The sequence below is a fragment of the Cherax quadricarinatus genome, chromosome 80 (assembly GCF_038502225.1).
Source record: "Cherax quadricarinatus isolate ZL_2023a chromosome 80, ASM3850222v1, whole genome shotgun sequence".
Lineage (NCBI taxonomy): Eukaryota > Metazoa > Arthropoda > Malacostraca > Decapoda > Parastacidae > Cherax > Cherax quadricarinatus.
Genome location: NC_091371.1, coordinates 19720808 through 19743418, shown reverse-complemented (window position 1 = coordinate 19743418; position 22611 = coordinate 19720808).

Below are 22611 nucleotides of genomic sequence, written 5' to 3'. Positions count from 1 at the left end.
TTCCTCCCTTGTGGCTAGTAGTAAGAGACTAATATGTCTTCCTTTCTGTAACTGTTTAGTTTTCAGGGCGTGCTGAATCCAGTCTTGTGACTGTACCTTCCTAGCTTCCAGGGAGTGCTGGAGTCCAGTGTCTTGTGACCGTAACTTTCCAGCTTCTAGGAAGTACTGGAGTCCAGCCTCATGACTAACTTTTTAGCTGTCCGCAATAACATTCATGAGGAAACGCTAAACTGATAATGCGTAATCAGATGTGATCCAAAGAGGAGTTTCAATTCCTCAGATCAAGATTGCAACACCGGCGTCATGACCCCTTACCCTAACCCTCCCGTCCCATGGAGTTTTCTGCAGGTGCTGGAGCCCAGTCTGGCCTTCCAGGAATGCCGAGAATTTGAGGAAGCAGCATTTTGCAAGGGTAATAACGTGAGATATGCGCCTCTCGTAAATACCGCCCACTCGTGAAGAAAATTATTATACCAAGTCAAAATAAATAGGACGAAACAATTTTACTAGTGAACATTGTTTGGCTGAATACCAAGGTAATTCTCTCACCCTTCAGGAGATGATCTTTCATGCCGGTGTAGGGCTCCTGATCCAGAGAATTGGAGCTACTGCTATTTTCACTTTCCCGAAAATAATAATCTACTTTAATCATATTTTTATAGTGATTTCAAATTCTTCATTTGTTTATCAAATATTCGGAAGCGCTAACCCATAGGGGTCTTTCAGCGCCTGAGGAATGGGGGGCAATCTAAATCCAAGAAACTCCAATTCTCTGAATCAAGAGCTCTTCACTAGTAACACGGCACCCTTCCCTTCTTAAATGGTGCTTTAGTACAGAACATATATTTTCCCAAATGACCCCAAACGGTGACTCAAAAAGGCTCCTAATTGACCAAACAATTTAAAATAATGCACTCTCTTGGACTTTTACTAACCTACATAAGCGAACTTGTGACACTTTGGATAATTTGGAGCCGCCATCAGTTCATAAGGTGGGATTGAACGAGAATATTTCCATTTGAATTCCTTTGGGTCTCCATTTGGGTAAATCGATGCGCCGTGCTGCCATCTACACGCAGTGACTGTCACACACTTATCTAAATTACTGCGTGCAGCCAGCACCAACAACCTTACTGGTTCAGAAAACCGACAAGTTCTCAAACTCCTTCAACCATTCTTCTTGATGGTACTTTATTGATGAAGCCACAGTGTGGCGAAACGTTTCCACAATAAAGATACCCAAGTGTTGCATATGTGTAATTTATCAACAACTTTATTGATCAGGCAATAAAGAGAGGTCTGTTCTGGGCTGGGGCTGAAGGGGCGATGCCCCTGGAAACTACCTTCAAGTAATGTGGTTGTGAATGGTATGATGATACTGATAAGCATGGACACATACAGATATACACAGGATATTTTGCCATGAGTGGCAAAAACAAAGTCATTAGGGCTCACAATGCCATTCGTGGCAAAAGGTTTCCTTTAATAAATGTCTTGAACTGTACATAAGTAGCCTTAGCTTCAGGCAATTTACTGACCTCCAATGGTAGGGAAGGCTAGCAGATGAAGGAGTTTTTGATCAAATTCCACCAAAACATTTAATGGTCGCGCTTGGGAATGAAGGCCACACCTACACTACTTGAAGACTCAACTTTCCAGGTAAAATTCTTCCTCTTCCCAGCATATCATAATGAACTTTACTTGCCGAGGAGGAGATATGATCGAAATTAAAGCTATGGCTTACATGGGTAATCAACTATCTTCCCTACCTTTCTCATATGTTTCCTTCCCACAAAATGGGTCACATCCACGTGATGCGGGAGTCTCTGGAGAGTGCTGAGTGAATCTTTCAGGCAAGTCTCCCAGCTCAGTCTGACAGATTTCGTTACATTGTGTATGCAGTCTATCCTGCGAGGGAGCATGATAGGGAAACATGTTTCCAGTGTTATATTCAGGAGATATCGCTAAACCCATAAGGGTTATACAACACCTGGATAATGGAAGTTAATTATCTGTGATTCAAAGGGAGGGTAGCTCTAATTACTCTTATCAAGAACTCTTTAACGGTATCAAGGTACCCTCTTTGAAGGTTATTTCACTATCAACGATAAGCTCAACATTTTCTTTGTGGCTTAGACGGAGAGGATATTTTCTCATTAATGCTTTTTCATTACCTTAAGTTTACCCGAAGATGGTCTCGGGGATCAACGTCTTTACGACCCGGTCCCAGACCAGGCCTCCGTGTTAACAGCCTGATCAATGAGATTATTGGTTCTCACAAAACTTGGTGCAACGTAAGCACCACAGTTCGGCCGATCAGGAACTCTCCGGAAATTTACCAAATTCTTTCTTGAATAGCTTGAGGTCTATTAGTAATTATCTGTTTGATGAGAGGAAGTTGAAAAGTCTTAGATTCCTTATGCTTATGCATAACTACTATATGTGTAACGTTTGTGTAACTACTTTACCCTTGTTTTTTATTGGGATTACTTTTGTCTATTATGTTTCCCGTTCTTGCAAGAAGTTAATCCGTGCAGATCTGAAACAATTTCCTAGAACTCTGTTAAATTCTGATACAGTTTTCTTGTTTGCACTCCAGGCAGTACAATTTGTAGGATTTTCAGCGTTTAAGAAATTTATAGGAAGCTGGAGTTTACCTGAAAACAGCTTCGTGTGTCAGTGTGTTCCCAGCCTGGTCCCAGACCAAGCTTTCCGGTGGATGGCTTGATCAAACAGGCTGTGGGTTCTACCCGGAAATTGTCCAACGCCTCCAACACAGCCCGACTGATCAGGAACCGACCTTAAGAACCGAGATTTCTTCTTTAAGACAACTAGGAGTCTGTAAGTAAATAAATCGCAATATTTCTTTTCCTCACTTCTCTTCCTTTAATAAACGAGTAGTGTTAAAAAGCATCAGTCTGATAATAAATAAAACAGTATACGACTTCATTATAAGAGCAAAAGAAAGAAGGGGCACTGCAGGCCTACTGGCCCAAGCTAGCCAGGTCTAATTCACACCCACCCCCACTCACTCGTGTATTTAATTAAGGAGGAACACTGCCGAAGGCCTACTGGCCCATACTTATCTAATCTATTTTTAAAACTACACAACGTTTTAGCTTTAATGACGTTACTCGGGAGTTCTACTCGCTCAGTTCGGAGCGTGGCCATAATTTAACAGTCTCCCTCCAGCGAAATGAAGTTATAATAAAGATTTATATTATTTTGTGTGTCTTTCCCTGCACTTGTGGGCTCGCTGCCTCTTCCACCAACTTGAAGTCTCGTTAGCGGCCTCAATAAGATGCTTGTAATTGCCTTCAACATTTCACCAAGTTGAAAAGTTTCCTGGCGTTCAACTCAACATCTTCGCAGCTTCCACCAAGTTTATACCAAATCATGAATTAATTCTAAGTATTGTTTTATGAAATGTTGTGAAGAGAACGGCGTGTTGGCACAACACCTTTGCAAGTTGCAATTCTCAAGTAAGCTATATGTGCAACTCTTACCCTGGTTCAGAATGAAGACGGAAACAAGTGCGGTTTAACAAGACTTAATCGGAACAATGTCCCGCTCTAAGGAGAGCTTTTGCAAGTCTTGAAAAAGCTCGTCTTAAAAACGTTGTCCCAATAACAGTTTGTTCTATGTGTCTGTCTTATAAATGAAAAATATTTTCTCACTTAATAAAATATCTCCGTAGATACACTGTACCTGAGTCACAATCAAATCTGACTTACATATAACACGGGTTCGATCCCCCTGCTAGCCGCAGTGTGTTATTGATATAAACACTCCACCTGTTTCCCGCCGAGGTAGGATGACCCGACAAAGAATACAGTAAATACATTTTTTTTATTTTAGACGAAAGCTTAACCTTACTAAAAATTTACGTGCGCTGACATAAGTTAGCTTATCCCTTCCCAACTTAAGTCTGCCTAAATTTACAGTAAGGTTAGTAAGATTACAAGGTGCCAGCGTGAGAATGAATACATTAACAGTATGCCATGTACACAGTGTTCAACAAGGTGATGATGGGTAAAAGATAATAACATCTGACACAACGCCAGACTGATAGCAACACCTGCAAACCCAACTCTCCCCTCTCCCTTATCCCCCCATCTCCCCCTCTACCATCACCCCTCACTGTCTGCACTAACAATCAGTAACCGGGATTAACAATCAGTGTACCTAAGCCCCCCTCCCCTTACCCGCAACCACTCCTCTCCCTCTCATTTCACTCACCCTTCCATCCCACCACCCCTCTCACTCCTTACTCTTACTATGCCACCACACACTTCCACTCACCAATTTCTTTTCCCTTCTTCTCAGCATCTACACCAATCCCTTCCCTGCCTTCCATGTCCTTTCCATTTTGAATAACCCTCATATTCATCTTACCACTTCCTTATTCGTCACAAAAACAAAGATCAGGAGACCCAAGGTATGAGTAGTGGTAATTTACAACCCCAGTGAACAAGAGGCAGGGCAACGATGAAGAGCCACCTGTCCGAGCGATTTAATAAGGCAGTGATGATACTGAATAACAGGGATGGAAGGACTAACAACAGAAATTAGACAGCATCTACATCTTAAAAGACAAGGCGTCAACATGGGTACTGAAACACTGAACAATAGTATGGTTTAAGCCTATAGAAAGAGGTACAAGTCAGTAGAGATGAGACCAAGTATGGACAGCTTTTAAACTGTAAATTTAGTTCAAACAGAAAAGCCGGGAAACAAGAAGTACAGTACTGAATTTCACGCATGTAACAGACGTATATGCTGTCGAAAGTATTGGGGAAAACATCAGGAAAAGGTTGGTCGAGCATCAAGAGAGGAGCTTGGTTACAGAAAACAAGCATGGATTTAGGGAAGTCATGCTTCAGGAATAATGGAGATCAAGAAATACAGATGACTAGACTGCATGTTTTTGGACTGAAAGAAAATATCTGATAATAACCCTTCTGAGGTTGAGCCATAATTTAGAGGATCAACAAGGGATACAAGGTAAAGTGTTACAGTGGATCATGGAAAACCTAACAAACAAAAGGCTTGGAGTGATGAATGGGCAGACATTTAAACATCGGAAAGATTAACAAGTGGGGTTTCATGACTGCTAAAACCATTATCGTTCTTATCCTTCACCTAACTGCCAATGATAAAGACAACGTGAAGAATAAGAAGTGATTTTTTTAATTTAAATAGCGTACTTCACTGTGTAGAACTTTTCAAGTAGACCTGGTAAAGTTATCAAGGAAAGGATACAAGACAAGGACAAGTTGCAAGGGTGGTAACAAATGATTACTGGAGTTAAACTCTAATAAGTGCAAGGCCATGCAAACTGCGGAGACAAGACCGGAGACGGAATACAGCTTGAGAGATGAGAAACTATAATCACTCGGGAAGTGCACAGGCAGCATATGCTAAGATAGGCACTCTCAAAATTATCTTGAGACTTTTTTAATGAATCTTATGAATCTGTACACGAATAATGTCAGGCCTATCACAGTACGCAGCATCAACATGAAGCCAACACTAGGTCAACAATATTCGAAAATTCGAGAAGGTCCAGAAGCTTGCAGACTAGTCCCAGAGCCGAGGGGACTGAGTTATGAGGAGACTAATAGAACTGAACCAGGCGGCTTTGGAAGATTAAACTTAAACATTTACGTCATACATACAAGATACTCAAAGGATCTGACAGGACGAATGTGGAGAGACTTAAATGAGACACATGGGCGAGGGACCACAGATGAAAGCTAATAACAAAGCTTGTTAAGAAACAAGACTTCAGTTTCAGGGTGAAGCAAACTGAACACACACACAGTTTCAAGAGTAAGATAAGGCCCAAGGGGCTAGGAACCAATAATACCAGCAATTGTAGTTTCAGAGACTGAGCCACGAGCAGAGATTCCGCCCCACGCAAACACAAGGTACAAACAATAACACTACTACCAAGAATACCATCTATACACCACAACAACAGAAGAAAACCACACACAAAAATAAGCTGAACAAAAACACAATGGCCAAACCAACTGAATATAACCGCCAACAGCAGCAGCAGCAGCAACTTTACAAGTGACGAGCAGCTCAATCTGCATCACCCAAGGGAGAGATGCTGCCTGCATCACCCAGGGAACCTGAGTGAGGTGATGTGGTACAAATCAGATGGAGTGAGTGAGGGAGCGACCAGGTCCTAGCCAACATCCTGGAGGCGTGGCTATTCTCAATTCAAGGTTTCCAGTCACGCGTGTAATCTGAGGCCATACCCCAACGCGCTACTGCAGAAGCTAGCCTCAAGAAGACTTTATTCGGATTAGTAACCCAGGAGGGATAATAACACAGTATAACAAAAGAAAGCTAAGCAATGTGGAAATAAGTCACTCTGACTTCTTTTGGGTTATCCTAGGTTCTCTACACATATGCTGCTATGTATGATAATTCTATGTAACTATTTGTGTATACCTGAATAAACTCACTTACTTACTTATTTACCTCTTCCAGAATGCGACCCACAACAGTCTACTAACTCTTTGGCATTTCTTTACTGCAACGTAACCGAGTTAGCAGGTAGGTAATACAAGACAGCAGAACAAGCCTTTACTAACATAACGTTTCACTCATGGGGGAGGGGGGGGGTGCTTTATCATAGTATTGAATAAATTAAGAAAAACGACAAATTGATAAACGAGATGCTGGTGCAATATTTGGGAATCTTTATTCTGTAAATGTTTCGCCAGCAAGTGGCTTCTTCAGTCCTATGCAGAGAAATGGTGGATGATGATGATGAGTTTGAGGTAATCGATCCCTCAACCTGGAGTTGACGTGTTCAGTCCGTCAAGATTAATATCTTCTTCCATTTCTCTGCACAGGACTGAAGAAGCCACTGGCTGGCGAAACTTTTCCAGAATAAAAATTCCCAATTGCTGTACAAGTGTTTCATATTTTCAATTTATCACGGTATTTCCATCATGGTGTCTTAATAAAGGGTTGTCATACTCTGTCTCTGCATTACTTATATTCGTCGGCACTGCCTTCCAACCATGAGCAGCAGGTGTTAGGAAACTTGCTTATTGATGTTACGAAATCACCTGACAAGAGTCAGCTAATCTGCACTTGTCAGACATATCGAACGTGACTCCACGCGAACTTATATTGATAAGCTATGCGATAAACTCATGATTTATACCATCAAGTGGTGAACAGTATCTCTCCCAACACTGGAAAGGAGGTGAAAGCCTACAAAAACTTTGATACATTCCAGCACTTTAGGACTGGGTAACAAATCCACGTATCTGGGGCTGGTAATAAATTTTTTTTTTTTTAATCAAGTACTTGATACTTCTCCTGTCGCAGCGCTTGTGGACACACCACTTCACTCCTGCTACAGTACTTGGCCTGCATCGCCATATCTCATAATTATAAACATTAGCGAAGTCAAGCACGCACTAGTGTCCCCTGTAAGTAACTGTCCAACCATCTGTCAACTGATGTAAAGGTTTGAGACACCATATATTCCCCTTTCGTTTGGTTTGGTAAGGTTAGCCAGGAAACAGGACAAGTGTTTCCTGACGCGAGCCTTAGTCATATGATGACCCACAGCTGGAGCTTTTGGTCATCTGACCGAGGCCTTTCCCTACCTCACTATATCCTTATCCAACCACCTTAGGGCAATCCCCCCCCCCATCTCTCTCTTTCAACTTACCTTCTAGCTATCTTCTCTTCTGATCACTTTATTATGGCTTCGAGTCTTCCTGGGAAGTTAACAATTCTATCTTGTACGATGGCAAGCAATCAACTTTCCCAAGCAGGAAGACGAGGAAGAGCAGTAAGAGGAAGATTAGGAAGTAGAATAAAAGAAAAAGAGAAGTGAAAATGTAGAAAGAACAGAAGGAAAATGGAAAGGAAAAGATAATGAATTGGAGGAAAATGAGAAGATAAAGATAATGGAGAAGATACGGAAGATAATGAGAAGAGAAAAAGGAGAAAATCTTGAGAATGAGGAAGAGGCAGATAAATATGAAGAGGAACAGGAGGGGAATGGAGACAATGAAGAGGACGAGAATAAAAACAGTTGAAAAAACAGAAGAGAATGAGAATGTAGAAATAGGATTAAAACGTAGGGAAAGAAGAGAGAGAAAGAGGAAAATGGGAAAGAGGAGGAGGATAAGAATGTATGAGGAGGAAGAAGGGAAAAAGGGCAGAACAGGAAAAGAAGGACGAGAAGGTATCGAAGAAGAAGGAACAGTACAATATGAAGAAAGAGGATAAACAAAAGAAGGCGTAAGTGGTGGTAATGTTGGTGGTGTAGCAAGCAACTGGCCTCTGGGAGGATACCAACCAACCAGTTCACACTGCTCAATAAGGAGTTATAGAAAGTAAACGTGCTTCACTTGTGACCTAAACGATGCCTCCACCAACCTTCTTGCAAGCTGGTTGACGCCACTGCAAGCCTATCCACAAACAAGGGTTATTAAAACTGCATGTCACCTATTCACCACCCTCAAGAATGATCTCCAATATGAGTTTACTGAGATTCAAGTAAACTAAGTGTACATGTACTGAGATATCCCTCGAATCCCACGTAAACATGCAGTTTTCATCTCAGTATACGATAGATATAAAATATTTATCAAACTACTAAACAAAAAGTAACTCAGGATCAATTTTATCTCTTCAATTGACAACATTAACTACTGAAAGCTTATTATTATAAGACTTATCGTTTCAACGTAACGATGACTAAAATCAACAGCAGCAACAGACTGTGATGAACGTGAGTCTGCGGGCATCAACAGCTTGCTTCATCACCCAGTCAACCATGAAGCCACCTTAGGCCCAGGTGCAAGAATAACCCTGGAAACTGTCCACAGGCATATCACAGGTATACCCAGAGTCAACAATAGTGACAGTAACAGTGTAAGTAACGTAAAGTGAGGGTTCTGATCCAGGTTCAGCCGGGTGGCAACCCACACCTGGGTGATGATGGTGCCTGACTGCCCAGGGTTCGATCTCGGCTGCCCCGTGCTCTACCTCGGCTGCCCCGGGTTCTACCTCATATGAAGCCCATCCTCAAACTTTATTTTGTGTTCGAGAGAAAATAAACGTTCTAAGGTGGTATGACAAGCTCCGCACTGCCAGACGTAAGCCACATTTATTTTTCATTTCGTTATAGTTGGGTAATCGTACCTAGCAATTGTATATTTCCAATACTTTCATTATTAAAAATATTTTATGTCCTTTGTATAGTTTTTTCGGTGAATTTCCCTCGATGTGGATTTGTATGATTAAGTGGAGAGTGGAGGACGTTCTCTACTGGGAAGTGAAGTGGAGGACGTTCTCTACTGGGAAGTGAAGTGGAGGACGTTCTCTACTGGGAAGTGAAGTGGAGGACGTTCTCTACTGGGAAGTGAAGTGGAGGACGTTCTCTACTGGGAAGTGAAGTGGAGGTCGTTCTCTACTGGGAAGTGAAGTGGAGGTCGTTCTCTACTGGGAAGTGAAGTGGAGGACGTTCTCTACTGGGAAGTGAAGTGGAGGTCGTTCTCTACTGGGAAGTGAAGTGGAGGTCGTTCTCTACTGGGAAGTGAAGTGGAGGACGTTCTCTACTGGGAAGTGAAGTGGAGGTCGTTCTCTACTGGGAAGTGAAGTGGAGGTCGTTCTCTACTGGGAAGTGAAGTGGAGGACGTTCTCTACTGGGAAGTGAAGTGGAGGACGTTCTCTACTGGGAAGTGAAGTGGAGGTCGTTCTCTACTGGGAAGTGAAGTGGAGGTCGTTCTCTACTGGGAAGTGGAGGACGTTCTCTACTGGGAAGTGGAGGACGTTCTCTACTGGGAAGTGGAGGACGTTCTCTACTGGGAAGTGGAGGACGTTCTCTACTGGGAAGTGGAGGACGTTCTCTACTGGGAAGTGAAGTGGAGGACGTTCTCTACTGGGAAGTGAGGACGTTCTCTACTGGGAAGTGGAGGACGTTCTCTACTGGGAAGTGAAGTGGAGGACGTTCTCTACTGGGAAGTGGAGGACGTTCTCTACTGGGAAGTGGAGGACGTTCTCTACTGGGAAGTGGAGGACGTTCTCTACTGGGAAGTGGAGGACGTTCTCTACTGGGAAGTGGAGGACGTTCTCTACTGGGAAGTGGAGGACGTTCTCTACTGGGAAGTGGAGGACGTTCTCTACTGGGAAGTGGAGGACGTTCTCTACTGGGAAGTGGAGGACGTTCTCTACTGGGAAGTGGAGGACGTTCTCTACTGGGAAGTGGAGGACGTTCTCTACTGGGAAGTGGAGGACGTTCTCTACTGGGAAGTGGAGGACGTTCTCTACTGGGAAGTGGAGGACGTTCTCTACTGGGAAGTGGAGGACGTTCTCTACTGGGAAGTGGAGGACGTTCTCTACTGGGAAGTGGAGGACGTTCTCTACTGGGAAGTGGAGGACGTTCTCTACTGGGAAGTGGAGGACGTTCTCTACTGGGAAGTGGAGGACGTTCTCTACTGGGAAGTGGAGGACGTTCTCTACTGGGAAGTGGAGGACGTTCTCTACTGGGAAGTGGAGGACGTTCTCTACTGGGAAGTGGAGGTCGTTCTCTACTGGGAAGTGGAGGTCGTTCTCTACTGGGAAGTGAAGTGGAGGTCGTTCTCTACTGGGAAGTGAAGTGGAGGACGTTCTCTACTGGGAAGTGAAGTGGAGGACGTTCTCTACTGGGAAGTGAAGTGGAGGACGTTCTCTACTGGGAAGTGAAGTGGAGGACGTTCTCTACTGGGAAGTGAAGTGGAGGACGTTCTCTACTGGGAAGTGAAGTGGAGGACGTTCTCTACTGGGAAGTGAAGTGGAGGACGTTCTCTACTGGGAAGTGAAGTGGAGGACGTTCTCTACTGGGAAGTGAAGTGGAGGACGTTCTCTACTGGGAAGTGAAGTGGAGGACGTTCTCTACTGGGAAGTGAAGTGGAGGACGTTCTCTACTGGGAAGTGATGTGGAGGACGTTCTCTACTGGGAAGTGAAGTGGAAGACGTTCTCTACTGGGAAGTGAAGTGGAAGACGTTCTCTACTGGGAAGTGAAGTGGAGGACGTTCTCTACTGGGAAGTGAAGTGGAAGCTCTCACACCCGGGTAAGACATCCACCCATATAACCCACCACCACCCACACAACACCACCACCCACACAACCTCACCACCACAACCCACACAACCTCACCACCACAACCCACACCTCACCACCACCACCCACACAACCTCACCACCCACACACCACCACCCATACAACCTCACCACCCACACAACCTCACCACCACAACCCACACAACCTCACCACCACCACCCACACAACCTCACCACCACCACCCACACAACCTCACCACCACCACCCACACAACCTCACCACCACCACCCACACAACCTCACCACCACCACCCACACAACCTCACCACCACAACCCACACAACCTCACCACCCCCACCTATACCTCAGCACCACAACCCACACAACCTCACCATCACCACCCATACAACCTCACCACCCACAACCCCACCACCCCGTAATGGTCAAGCGGGGAGAAGAAATGAACGCAGAATTACCGTTACCAACTACTTTATAAGAGACAGTCTTATGCTGATATCTGTCTCTCTCTCTCTCTGTCTCTCTGTGTCTCTCTCTCTCTCTCTCTCTCTCTCTCTCTCTCTCTCTCTCTCTCTCTCTCTCTCTCTCTCTCTCTCTCTCTCTCTCTCTCTCTCTCTCTCTCTCACACACACACACACACACACACACACACACACACACACACACACACACACACACACACACACACACACACACACACACACACACACACACGCACACACACACGCACACACACACGCACACACACACGCACACACACACGCACACACACACGCACACACACACGCACACACACACGCACACACACACGCACACACACACGCACACACACACGCACACACACACGCACACACACACGCACACGCACACACACACACACGCGCACACACACGCACACACACACGCACATACACACACACACACCTAGGTCTGTGACAGATGAAAGGAAAAAAAAAAAGGGACAGATGAGGAAGGAAGAAAGGAAGGACGGACAGCAAGAAGAGGGTAAAAAGAAAGAATGGGGGAGAGGAGGAAAAAAGTGGAAAAAAAACAGTAAAAGAGGATGAGAAGAGGATTAAAAAGGAAAAGAGAAGTGTAAGAGAAAAGGTACAAGCAAAGGATAGGAAGAGATGATGTAAAAATAATACGAGTAAGAGAGGAACAAACAACGGGAAAGGAGGAAAATAAATGGGAATAACTGAGGCAAACGGAGATGCAAGAGACCAATATAAGGCTAATTGAAGTTTTAAAATTACTTGTGGAATTCAAACCGGTGTGCTGAGTGTCCCCAGACCAGCATGATAACCACCCCATCATCTACCAACTTAATAAATAAGACACATGTGCAACAAAGAATGGTGAAGATCAGAAGGAGTTTGAGGTAATCAGTCCCTCAGCCTCGAGTCGATTAAGCTACGCCTAATCTTTTCACTACCAGACAAGAATATTTAAATTCTAAAACAGGAATTAAACTCATAGATTGGTAAGAAAATAATGCAGGAATAATAACTACATGCACATTGAAAGCACCTCACGTGTTTACGCGGCACGAAAATCAATAATTAAAATTACTTTCATTAGATCAGTGGTACAATACCGATAAGTTGATGACTAAGATATGTGCAAAATGGGTATCGCATCAGGATTTGTCAAGGTGTCCCGTGGCTTGGTTGGTAACGCGCTCGGCTCACATGCAGAGTGTCCGCGGTTCGATTCCCGGCCGGGTGGAAACGCTGGGTATGTTTCTTTACACCTCATGCCCCTGTTCACCTAGCAGTAAGTAGGTACCTGGGTGTTAGCTAACTGCTGTGGGTCGCATTGGGGGTGGTAGTATACGTCAGATAGGGCTGGACTCTGAAATGATCTTAGGTAGGTTAACAGCTCTTAACCTGTAAAATTGATGTTTAAAAAAAACAAAGCCTGCTGGTAAGGCGAAGCATCTCTTAGTAAAGGTGTTGCTTCGTCTAAAGATTTTTATACCACACAGTTATCCTACCTCAGCTTGTTTACAGGCTAAAAGCTGTTATCCTACCTCTGCTCGTTTACAAGTTTAAAACTGTTATATTGCCACAGCTGACTAACAGGCTTAGTAAGAGCGACTATCCTACAAAACTCGGCCCTTTCTTCCGTATGCTACCACCGCCCAGGATACCACCCACAACAGTCTACTAACACCTATATACCCATTTACTGTTCAGCTGAACACAAGCAGCAGGCAAACATGCTTATCGTTTCCAACAACCCCAGGATTGAACCTAGGTCCTTCGGTTGTGAGTCCGGATCTTTATGAAGAAACATGTGCAGTAAAAAATAATTAAAATATGAAAAATACAAGTGTTGGGACAAATTAATACTTATGTACAAGTCAAATATTTTTCTTATTTTTTCTTGCAAACCACCAACAGATTGCAAGAAAAGTAGATAAAGAAAGCAAAGGCTGCAAGCGCCTTGAATCATGCAAGAGCACTTTACAACAATGATAGCGAGACGGGGACCCATCACCACTGATGTTACAAAAATTGTCAGAGGCCAGCATTATGCAATGGCTGGCTAGTGGTGGTAACCTGAGCCAGCGACTGCCCAATGACCCAGCCTGTGTGTGTGTGTGTGTGTGTGTGTGTGTGTGTGTGTGTGTGTGTGTGTTAGTTACCATTTTGTCCTAGGCACATGTCGATTAGACACTAGGCCCGTTGTATCTGCGTGCTTGTATGTATGTATGTGTGTGTGTGTGTGTGTACTCACCTAATTGTGGTTGCAGGGGTCGAGACTCAGCTCCTGGCCCCGCCTCTTCACTGATCGCTACTAGGTCCTCTCTCTCTTTCTCTGCTCCCTGAGCTTTGTGTGTGTGTGTGTGTGTGTGTGTGTGTGTGTGTGTGTGTGTGTGTGTGAGAAATAGGGAGAGAGAGAAATAGGGAGAGAGAGAAATAGGGAGAGAGAGAAATAGGGAGAGAGAGAAATAGGGAGAGAGAGAAATAGGGAGAGAGAGAAACAGGGAGAGAGAGAAATATAGAGAAACAGAGAGAGAAATAGAGAAAAGGAGAGAGAGAGACGACCGGCCAGCCACACCAATTAGAGTGAGTTTTGTGTATGTTAAAGTACACAGAGGGAAGGACTGGAATTAATGGTATGTGTTATGGTGGTCAGGCAGGCAAGCTAGTAGCCCGGCCGCCCTGACGACACTCACAGACAAGCAAGCAGGAAAGAGGACAGGTAGGCGTCAACTATTCAGTGTGCCAGCCAGCCTAGGAACCACTCAGTAAGGCAGGGTGAGAAGTCACCATTCAACCCTAGATAATAAAGGCTGAAACAATCTTTCCCCCGTGCAATATTTCTCCCCTCACTATTTACCTTGTATCTGTTTTCCCCTCACATCTGCCTCACTCCTGCCTTAGAACACGTGCATCCTCTCTATCCTTCCCCACCCTTATAAACCTGTGAACCTCAGCTCTTCCCCATCCTCCCCACATTATTCATTGAGGAAATTTTCGGCTACCCCCACATGGAGGTAATAGAGACTCGAATCATTCAATACAGTGGGAAAAAACACAAAGGAAAATCTTACACTCAAAGATCATAAGTATTATTGATAAGTAAGGCATATGTGCAATAGTTAGGTATTTTTATTCCGAAACGTTTCGGCTACACAGTAGGCTTCTTCAGTCGAGTACAGAGGAGTCTGACGTAGAGATGAGAAGACGATGTAACCAGTCCATCATCCTTGAAGAATATGGAGCAAAACCTCTCTTCCAGGCTCACATCTCTACTGCTAACTCCTCTGTACTCGATTGAAGACACCTACTGTGTAGGCGAAACGTTTCGACAATAGATGCCCAACTGCTGCCCATGTCATTTAATCAAGATATCACAACTTACACATAGCACTACTTTCAGAAGGAAACTTAGAACTGCGTATAGGGAGCAGCCACAGCCTCTCTGATTAGACCATCAATAAGAGTCCTGGTCTGGGAGCGAGCCGCAATTAAATTACTGCAAGAAGTGCACTAAAAGACAACTCATTAAGGATCCATGGCTTTCAACCTGCCTTCGTATACAAGGAGAATTAATTACTAAAAGCTTGTCTTTAAAGGGACCTTCCTTCAAGCAGTTTGATTAGTCTGGAACCACGCATGTTGACACAGTCAACATGCGTGGTCCTGGACTCCTCAAATAAGAAAATATTGCCGAAAAAAGCAGAAATTTCCAAAACGAAAGTGAACTTATTACTACAGGAAGTGGTAACTTGTGATGGCTATGTAGATCTGCTGGCAGCAACAGCATGATCAGGCAATCAACGTCGCGTAGCTGCAACGGATGAAAGATCCTCGCAATCTGTCACAGGTACGCCTCCAGTGGAGGCGTGATAAATGATAAATGTTGTCCTGCTTCCTGCTCTCCCATGATAAATGTTGTCCTGCTTCCTGCTCTCCCATGATAAATGTTGTCCTGCTTCCTGCTCTCCCATGATAAATGTTGTCCTGCTTCCTGCTCTCCCATGATAAATGTTGTCCTGCTTCCTGCTCTCCCATGATAAATGTTGTCCTGCTTCCTGCTCTCCCATGGTAAATGTTGTCCTGCTTCCTGCTCTCCCATGATAAATGTTGTCCTGCTTCCTGCTCTCCCATGATAAATGTTGTCCTGCTTCCTGCTCTCCCATGGTAAATGTTGTCCTGCTTCCTGCTCTCCCATGATAAATGTTGTCCTGCTTCCTGCTCTCCCATGATAAATGTTGTCCTGCTTCCTGCTCTCCTATAAATGTTGTCCTGCCCCCTGCTCTCCCATGGTAAATGTTGTCCTGCTTCCTGCTCTCCCATGATAAATGTTGTCCTGCTTCCTGCTCTCCCATGATAAATGTTGTCCTGCTTCCTGCTCTCCTATAAATGTTGTCCTGCCCACTGCTCTCCCATGATAAATGTCCTGCTTCCTGCTCTCCCATGATAAATGTTGCTCTGTCTCCTGCTCTCCCATGACAAATGTTGTCCTGCCTCCTGCTCTCCCATGATAAATGTTGTCCTGCCCCCTGCTCTCCCATGATAAATGTTGTCCTGCCCCCTGCTCTCCCATGATAAATGTCCTGCTTCCTGCTCTCCCATGATAAATGTCCTACTTCCTGCTCTCCCATGATAAATGTTGTTCTGTCTCCTGCTCTCCCATGATAAATGTTGTCCTGCCTCTTGCTCTCCCATGATAAATGTTGTCCTGCCTCCTGCTCTCCCATGATAAATGTTGTCCTGCCCCTGCTCTCCCATGATAAATGTTGTCCTGCCTCCTGCTCTCCCATGATAAATGTCCTGCTTCCTGCTCTCCCATGATAAATGTCCTGCTTCCTGCTCTCCCATGATAAATGTTGTTCTGTCTCCTGCTCTCCCATGATAAATGTTGTCCTGCCTCCTGCATCCCATGATAAATGTTGTCCTGCTCTCCCATGATAAATGTTGTCCTGCCCCCTGCTCTCCCATGATAAATGTTGTCCTGCTCTCCCATGATAAATGTTGTCCTGCCTCCTGCTCTCCCATGATAAATGTTGTCCTGCTCTCCCATGATAAATGTTGTCCTGCCTCCTGCTCTCCCATGATAAATGTTGTCCTGCCTCCTGCATCCCATGATAAATGTTGTCCTGCTCTCCCATGATAAATGTTGTCCTGCTCTCCCATGATAAATGTTGTCCTGCTCTCCCATGATAAATGTTGTCCTGCTCTCCCATGATGAATGTTGTCCTGCTCTCCCATGATAAATGTTGTCCTGCCTCCTGCTCTCCCATGATAAATGTTGTCCTGCCTCCTGCTCTCCCATGATAAATGTTGTCCTGCTCTCCAATGATAAATGTTGTCCTGCTTCCTGCTCTCCCATAATAAATGTTGTCCTGCCTCCTGCATCCCATGATAAATGTTGTCCTGCCCCCTGCTCTCCCATGATAAATGTTGTCCTGCCCCCTGCTCTCCCATGATAAATGTTGTCCTGCCTCTTACAATAAATACCCTCCCCCCAAGATAAATATACTTCCGTCACCACAACAATCAATGCTCCATCAAAATTGCTCCTCCACTATAAAAAACGCTCTTCTAGGAAAAATATTTTCCCAGCACCACAAACACTGCTCCTCCAGCACCCCAAGCAATGCTCCTCCAGCGCCCCAATCAATGCTCCTCCAGCGCCCCAATCAATGCTCCTCCAGCGCCCCAATCAATGCTCCTCCAGCGCCCCAATCAATGCTCCTCCAGCGCCCCAATCAATGCTCCTTCAGAACCACAATCAATGCTTCTCCAGCACCACAAACAATGCTCCTCCAGCACCCCAAACAATGCTCCTCCAGAACCATAATCAATGCTCCTCCAGCACCCCAAACAATGCTCCTCCAGAACCACAATCAATGCTCCTCCAGCACCACAAATAATGCTCCTCCAGCACCCCAAGCAATGCTCCTCCAGAACCACAATCAATGCTCCTCCAGCGCCCCAATCAATGCTCCTCCAGCACCCCAAGCAATGCTCCTCCAGAACCACAATCAATGCTCCTCCAGCACCACAATCAATGCTCCTCCAGCACCCCAAGCAATGCTCCTCCAGGACCACAATCAATGCTCCTCCAGCACCACAATCAATGCTCCTCCAGCACCACAAACAATGCTCCTACAACACTCCAAGCAATGCTCCTCCAGAACCACAATCAATGCTCCTCCAGCACCCCAAGCAATGCTCCTCCAGAACCACAATCAATGCTCCTCCAACACCCCAATCAATGCTTCTCCAGCACCCCAATCAATGCTTCTCCAACACCCCAAGCAATGCTCCTCCAACACCCCAATCAATGCTCCTCCAGCACCCCAAGCAATACTCCTCCAGCACCCCAAGCAATGCTCCCCCAGAACCACAATCAATGCTCCTCCAGCACCACATATTTTCCAGAGAAAACGTACTAAAGGGTGAGAGTTCTTCAATAGCAGTAAAATACAATAAAAACCACAATAAAGAATAAAAGTTAGGTGAGCACAATTCAAACTTCCATAACTATATTGTAAAGCAGCGTCCACATTACACTACCTGGGTGAAGCAGCGTCCACATTACACTACCTGGGTGAAGCAGCGTCCACATTACACTACCTGGGTGAAGCAGCGTCCACATTACACTACCTGGGTGAAGCAGCGTCCACATTACACTACCTGGGTGAAGCAGCGTCCACATTACACTACCTGGGTGAAGCAGCGTCCACATTACACTACCTGGGTGAAGCAGCGTCCACATTACACTACCTGGGTGAAGCAGCGTCCACATTACACTACCTGGGTGAAGCAGCGTCCACATTACACTACCTGGGTGAAGCAGCGTCCACATTACACTACCTGGGTGAAGCAGCGTCCACATTACACTACCTGGGTGAAGCAGCGTCCACATTACACTACCTGGGTGAAGCAGCGTCCACATTACACTACCTGGGTGAAGCAATGAGGTGCACCTGCACGCGCGCGCGCGCACACAAAAACCATCACAAGTTAAGTATCTGTAGAGAAGTGCTTATTACAATTGGTAAGCAACTAAAACACACACACACACACAACTGATGCACACAAGCACGCGCGCACACACAAAACAGGCAAAGTACTCACCTAATTGTGGTTGCAGGGATCGAGACTCAGCTCCTGGCCCCGCCTCTTCACCTGTGTCTAACGACAAGTGCCTTTGACAAATGGTAACTAACAAGTACACGCACAGGGTGGTCAGTGGGGTGGTCTTGGTGGGGTAGTGGTAGAGGCAGGCTGCATACATAGTTTTAAGAGCAGGTACGATAGGGCCCACTAGGCTAAGAGGGAGTTAATTTCGAGTGTCAAATTAAGAGGGGGGGGAGGGTCAGGCTCTGAGACTATCCCTGCAAGCACAAACAGGCGAGTATAAACAGTGATGCCGATCATAGTCCAGAATGTGGGGCTATATGCAGAGTCTCGACCCTTAAAAACACAATTAGTAGAGTACAGAAAGCCAGACTACAGAAATAGACTATGAAGATATAAAATTTTCTTGTGAAGTGGGAAAGGGAACTGGAAGGATAGAGAATCCAGATGATGACAACAAAGTCAAGTGTAGAGATACCATGGAAAGATTATTATTTAGACATCAGAGGAAGACAATCTAAATGCAGGAGCGCTCAGGATACAACCAGGGCTATATGGAAGCCAGAACAAGGACCAAAGAACGGGAAAATATACAGAGCACAGAGGTAAGAAAAACGGGAAAGGCAGATGAGCTAGAAAAGACTATGGTTACGAAAGAAAGCGGAGAGTGAAAATGACTCGAGTTTTATGACAAAGTAACAGAAACAATGCAAGAGGTCAGGTAGACTGCAACTTCCTAGACTAAGACAGCATGTGACACAGTACCGCACAGAAATCTGACACAGAGCCACACAGAAAGCTACTATGCAAACTAGAAGTGCAGGCAGGTGTAGCAGGGAAGGTAGTGTAGCTTAAAGAAAGCGGAGGACAACAGTAAGGAAGTGTCGGCGTGGACATGGATAATGAGTAGAGTCCTTCAAACATCAGTGCTTGGACCCACCCCTGCATTTTCTAATGTACGTAAACAAGTGGGCAGAAGAAACGGAATCCCGTGGATCACCGTAAATGTGCAATTGGTAAGAAGGATAAGTGGAGAAGACGGAGAGGCTAAAGAGGGATTAAACAGGCTGCAAACAAGATCAACAACGTGTTAACTCGAATTCAATCCTGACAAGAATAAACAAATGAAAACTGGACAATGAGTGAGAAGATCGGAAAAGGAATACAACCTGGGAAGAGAAGCTGCACACAACTTGCAAGAAGAAAGAGCTGGGAGCAATCACTGTTCCAAGTATATCACCAGAAATACATATACATGGTACAATTTCGGTGGAATATACAAACTAGTTAACCTAAAAATTGCTTTCATAAATCTGAATAAAGATTCACTTAGAGCATTATAAACAATGTACATTAAATCCATGTTGGGGTATACAGTGCCAGTAACAAAGCTCTATCTGATCAAACACGAATGTCGAGTGTAGTGGACTACGAGAGCCTTAAATTAGGAAAGATAAGGACCAGGGGGAAGATGATCATAACGTACTCGAGGAGCAGAGTGAGTTAATCTGTTTGAGGTGTAAGGAGAGGGAGTGAGGGGACACAGATGGCAACTCAAGACGAAGATGTAACAGCTACTGCCATGCTAGTAAGTAAGTAAGTAAGTAAATTTATTCAGGTATACACAATACAGTTACATAGAATTATCATACATAGCAGCATATGTGTAGAGAACCTAGGATAACCCAAAAAAGTCAGACAGAGTGACTTATTTCCATTGGGGTCCTTTTACCTTATTATAATATAAAGGTTATAATATTTTCTTATTATTCTATAATGAAGATAACATCTTATTATCATACTAAAAAGACTACTACACGAGGGTCATTAAGACTATCTACAATACGAGGGTCATTAAGACTATCTACAATACGAGGGTCATTAAGACTATCTACAATACGAGGGTCATTAAGACTATCTACAATACGAGGGTCATTACTAGGGATAAGGTAAAATTTACACGTATTTTAGCTAGAAAATAGAAAATCATTCCCCTCCCTTTCTGTTGCTTCATTCATCAGACACTTTTTGGCAGTCTTCTTGAACTGGTTCAAGCTATGACTGGCCTTGACATTTGTGGGTAGTCTGTTCCATTCCTTTATTGCTGTACAATAAAAGGTGTTTGAAGCCTGGCCACTGACTGTGGGTACTACAAAGTTGTGCTCTCTCCCCCTAGTACTATGATTGCTGCGGTTCCCAACCTTGACAAAATTGACAGCAAGATATTCTGGACACTGTTTGTGAGCAATTTTATAAAAAATGATTTAGCTTCAGTTGTTTTACTCTGTCTTCAACATTCAGCATATCCAACTGCTGTAATTCATCCTGGCCTACATGTTCTCTTGGTCCCAGCCCCAGGATGAATCTTACGATTTTGTTCTGGGTGATTTGCAGTCTATCTTTCAGTTTTTTTGTCAAGGCAGAGTACCAAGAAGAGCAAGCGTAATCCATATGGCATTGTATAAGGGCTAGACATAGGGTCCTGCGAGCCTCAGTAGGTAGACACTGTGCTTGTCTATACAGGAACTTCAGCCTGGCATTCGCTTTCTTTACTACACTGTTCCCTATCAATTCTCCTGACATGCATGGGTCAAAGGGGATTCCCAGATATTTAACTGATGAAACCAAAGTGATGGACTCCCCATTACACTGAACATTAAAATTATTTACCCTTCTCAGTTTATGTTTCGTTCCAAAGAGAATGGCTTCAGTTTTCCCTAGGTGTAATGATAGTTTGTTGTCTACTAACCATTTGCTGCAGGACTCCAGTTCCAGTGTTAAAACATTAGCAATATCTTGTGGTTCTTTACCTGTCACTAACAGAGCACTGTCATCTGCATACAGTAGGAGTTTGCACTTGACACTGATAGGCATATCATTGACATAACATAAGAATAGTAAGGGACCCAGAATACTACCTTGGGGAACTCCACATGTTATCGGCAGGGGTTCTGATTCCGTTTTGTTGATTTTGACTATTTGTCTCCTGTTGCTAAGGTAGGACTTAAACCAGTCTACAGAACCTATACCGATAGATTGAAGTTTATTACATAATATATTGTGGTTGACAGTATCGAAGGCCTTTTGCAGGTCTAAGGTTACCATACCTATGAGGTTCCCTTTTGACATTTCAGTTCTCAGGTAATCCATCAGATTAATAAGGGAGGTATCGGTTGAGTAGGATCTTCTAAAGCCCGATTGATAGCTAACGCTCTAATAGCACCTCAAGTCCCAACTCTTCTTGCAGTGTAAAACGTAGGGTTGACAACGCTTTAAGTAGCGACAGTGTGTCCCTGGTTATAATTTCGTTATTAATGGTTAACAATACGTAACTATTCGCTAATTTATTTCAGGTTAATTTAACCTAGGAAAACTATTTTTTTGATCGCTGCAAAGACCGTGAAGAGAAACACTTCCTAACGTTTACATGAAAATGACTAATTGTTGGACAAGTAGCTCCTCCCATCTCGCTGATTTAACACACACTTACGAAACTGCTGGGTGTGCAACATTCTCTGTCAACATCTTTTCCACGCATCTTCCACCCCTTCTTCGGTCTTTCCGTCCTCCTCCTCCCCTATATCTACAATTAAAACATTTTATATTCCCTTTAAACCCGTCATACTGCTCTGTTCTTCCTGTGACACAAACCATTTCAACACTTTCTCGAAGAATAAAAATCACAGCACAGAGGCTCGAACAATTCACCAAAAAAGGAGCACTAAGGAGAGGAACCTGAAGAAGTTTCGGTCCGCTCTGGACCCTTGTCACGTCACAAGATTCATCTCATAAGAACGGGTTTCGTAGACGTTTCGGTCCGACTTAGACTATTAACAAGCCACACACTAACACACGAAGGTAAGGGAACGAGTATATATACTGGCTAAGGGCTCCCGTACC